A 4,224-nucleotide genomic window follows, 5' to 3' on the forward strand; every position below is an offset into this window, starting at 1 on the left:
ACTACTACGCTCGGGGTTGCAGGTTCGATTTCCTGAGTGATTTTTTCTTTTTTTTTATCTGATTTTTTGGAATCTGCTCGGAGCTGACTTTAGACCAAAAGGCATCTTGGTGTATTCGAATTGACCTAGAGGCGTTATAAAAGCCGTGTATTTAATCGACTCTTCAGCTACTCGGATATGAAAGAACCCATCTCTGAGATCCAATGTGTTAAAATACTTTTTGCCCAGTAAAACATTGATCTGATCTTCAATTACTGGAATCGGATAATTTATACGTGCAATATACTTATTCAACGTTCTATAGTCAATACATAAACGATATTCTCTGTTTTTCTTTCTTACCAGTACAATTGGTGACGCATACTCCGAATTGCTCGGTCTGATTATCCTTTTCGCTAGTAACTCATCTAATATTATCTGTAATTGTTCCTTTTCCGCATAGGCAAGTCGTCTCGGGAAGAAATGGAAAGGTTGTACATCCTTCAATTCCAATTTTAATTCTGCATTTACCTTTGGTTCCTTTGGGCGCTCTGGATTTATATACTTCTTCTCGAATATGCTCTTGAATTCTATCTGCTTATCCTGTAATTTCGAAATTAATAATTAACGAATCGGATATATTATCTACCATTTCCGTCGCATTTATGTTCAGGATTTCATTAACTTCTTCCTCTACATCGCTCTTAACCTCACTTGCAATACACAATTTGAATTGTTTCAAAAAATCTCTACCTGTTATCAACGAAAATGACATCATTAGGAACAACATAAACGTGTGCATCAACCTCCTTTACTTTATCAGAAGAGATATCTACCGTAGTGGAGCCAATAATATTTAATCTGCTCTTATTTATTCCACAAACTTTCCTTTCTTTATCGGTATAGTCAATAAAACAACTAGGGATCATTTTTTCTTTTACAAAGCTAATCGAGCTCCCTGTGTCAATTAAAGCATCTACTACTATTTCGCATTTCGTTTGAGAACTATTAAACTTTAAAGTAGCTTCTCTCTGAAAGTCATTAGTAGTTTCCGCGGTATGCACAAAATTAACTTATTCTACATTTACCTTACCTGTACAATTGCCAATCATATGACTCTTCTCTCCACACTTAAAGCAAGCGCCTTTTAGAGCGCAGAGTATTTGAAGCAAATAATACGTATGCAAGCAACATTACGTTTAACATTACAAAACATGAAAGAACGACTAAGCAGAGTCGAAGATGTAATGAAAAATCGCACTTCTGTATCAAATAAGAATGATAATCTTATCGGACATCTGTTACTGCTGAACACAATTGGAAGTATACAAGACTTCGATTCGTTCTTACGCAACACTGATGAAGCAGTCAAGTAATTTGTAAGTTTATAGATTAATTTGCCAAATGTATATCTTTGTTGTGTGTGTGTCTTCGTGCAAGCACTAATTCTTAAAGTTAATTTAAAATTTTTGCGTCCTTACCGAAGATGTTTTGTTTGATGTCAGAATTCGTATGCGATTAGCTTTTCGTCAACAAGATGACCGTAAAGGCACAGGAGTCTTAATAATTATCCTAGATAGCATAGGAAAAAAAACAAAGAAAAGCTTAGTTATATATAATTAACTCTGACGTCATTATCATATGTAAAAATAATTTTTTTTACAAGTTGAATTCTTTTTGCATTTAAAAATGAACTCAGAGTTGGTGACATACGACTAAGTTTTTTTTTTAGTTCTTCATGCTATGTGGGATTTGATTGCGGTATAGTATTCATAATTTTTTATGATATTATGATATCTAATTGTTTTTATGTTTACAGAAAAGCTTTCTGTTAAGGATTGGTGGGAATAATCCAAGAGACAATATTCAGTGCATTCTTCCTAAAATATTAACGGACAAATGCGCAATGAAATGCTTTTGGAAAGGTATTCGCAACAATTTTAAAGTCGCCGATTTATTTCTTATAAAAATTATGAGAAGTATATTCTGCGTATTATTTAAAAAAATATCTACTGATCTCTAAACTTTTCTCATATATTTTATTAATTCAGTATGTTACTTTTTGTTCTAGGAGAAATCACTTTACACCATTCAAATTTGACGGAGGCTGAATTTGATGGAATAGTGGCGGAATGGTTGCGTTTTGCCAAACAAAGAAATGAGAGAGTACAAAAACAAGCCCATGAAGACAATAATAGTGAAGAAGATAATTAATTAACGGAAAAAATAAATATGTATACGCAACGATAAACGCAACGATGCTAATAGGGTTTAAATTAATGTTTAGAAGATGTTGTAAATGCTACATTACGCCATACAGTGTTTCCGTTTTGTGGACTTTAATTTAAACTTGATTAATGTTAATGATGTCTATCTATGGGTCTAGACGTTTCTCTTTTGATGAAAGGCGAGAATTAAGAAGAATTACTGATGAGCTCTTAGATAGAAAAATTATCAAACCAAGCATTTCTCCGTATTGTTCTCGGGTTGTTTTGGTTGCAAAGAAAAATGGAGAGAAACGCATGTGTATTGACCTAAGACAACTAAATAATTGATAATTACTTATTTTCAGTATTAAAAATACTGGATAATAAGTAATTATCAATGATTCTTAGTATGATATTTCTATAAGGATTGTCTCTGTCATTTCTGCTACGCTTTTGTCGTTCAGTGTCTCTTCTAAGTATAGTGACATAGTTATATTTTAACAATTGCGCAATTGACCGTGTTGCACTGATAGGAATTATATAACCAAAACCATTTTTTTTGTGATGGAAGAAGTGCAATAATGATATTATCATACGGGGTGTTCTCATCTTTATTTATAGTAATTATTATATTACTAATTATTATTTTTATTAATATATATCACAAACTTTACACGTTATAGAAACAATGATAAAATTCGAAATTTAGTTATAAATGCAGTCGTTCTAAGTTCTTAATTTATCAATAAGATAAGAGGACACAAATGTCCGAATATATATATAAGGTGTAGTTAAAAGAAATCCAATATTTTTGCATGAAATTGAAGGCTTTATTTAGCATAGTTAGAATGATCCGATTTAGGTCAAATATGCACCGTTTTTTTATACTAGATTTGAGGCTTTCACGGCCATTGATACAATGTCTAGATATAGTTTCCGGAATGGAGCCGTGTCTTGAATCAGCGATATGCCGACGTTTCGCAAACGTTGCAGTTTGCATCATCAGGGCTGAGAACTCGGATACTGAGCTCCCTTGGGTAAAGGTAGTCCTTATATGCCCCCCTCCCCCCCCCTTTGTGTAGATGGTGTTTAGGGAGTAGGGGACGAGGCTTGAATCCAGCCAATCAGCGTATTTTAATTGATCAGCTGGTCAATTAAAAAACCGGGAGGGCAGTATGCCAAATAGAGTTTACTTGCATACCTTTGTCTCGGTTGAGGTTGTTGGGATGTTTCAAAATTTCTAGACCTTCACGATGTTTTCTGGCAAAATAACTCTGTGAGGGAGTCAATCTGGTGACTTTTTCATATTGTACGGAGTGTCCAGTCTCCATCCAGTGTTCAGTTAGGGCTGATTGAGTAAAGTGACCATACTTGGTACATCGCTGGTGTTCCTTGATTCGCGTACTGATCTTCCTCCCGGTTTCTCCTATATAAACTTTACCACAAGAGCAAGGGATCTTATATACACCTGATGTTTCTAGGCATGATTTCTGATCCTTCGGATTTGGGAGTAAATGGGAGAGCTTCCTATGAGGTTTGAAGATTACTTTGATTTTGTGTTTACCCAAAATCCTGCTGATAGGTTCTGTTATGCCCTGGAGATATGGAAGGACAGCCGTTTTTCTCTTTTCTCTCTCTTCATCTAGTGTGTCAGTGTTTTTAGGACTGACAATTCTATTCTTCTGGTTTTTTATTATTTGCGAGATGTTTTTGCTGTTGTATTTATTTTGCATCTCCTATCATTGCAAACATCTTTATGGAACACTTTGAGAATAAAGTTTTGAGGAACGCACCACTGAAACCATCCACATGGTTTCGGTATGTGGACGATACTTTCGTAATTTGGAATCATGGCAGGGAAACTCTTTCTCAGTTTCTCGGGTTTCTCAATTCACAACATCCCAGTATTCAGTTCACAATGGAAGTGGAACAAAATAATCAAATACCCTTCCTGGATGTGCTAGTCCAAAAGAACCAAGATGGCACCTTAGGTCACCAGGTCTACCGAAAACCAACACACACGGACCGATATCTACAT

At 34.8% G+C, this 4,224-nt stretch overlaps 1 long non-coding RNA gene across 3 annotated transcripts in view; it reads left to right on the forward strand.

Annotated features, from left to right (window-relative positions):
* Positions 1–3,007, forward strand: part of LOC116849392 — a 10,557-nt gene extending 7,550 nt beyond the window's left edge. Inside the window, exons 2-4 of one of the 3 annotated variants that reach the window (XR_004379124.1) lie at positions 23–1,358; positions 1,799–1,904; positions 2,051–3,007. This is a non-coding gene — a long non-coding RNA (uncharacterized LOC116849392). Of the gene's footprint in view, positions 1–6; positions 1,359–1,798; positions 1,905–2,050 lie in introns of those variants that run through there. The other 2 variants (XR_004379125.1, XR_004379123.1) reach the window with 2 other exon arrangements.
* The last annotated feature ends 1,217 nt before the right edge of the window (positions 3,008–4,224 follow it).

The sequence above is a fragment of the Odontomachus brunneus genome, unplaced genomic scaffold, assembly GCF_010583005.1.
Source record: "Odontomachus brunneus isolate Ranch 3 - 2012 unplaced genomic scaffold, Obru_v1 Obru_scaffold_114, whole genome shotgun sequence".
Taxonomy (NCBI): domain Eukaryota; kingdom Metazoa; phylum Arthropoda; class Insecta; order Hymenoptera; family Formicidae; genus Odontomachus; species Odontomachus brunneus.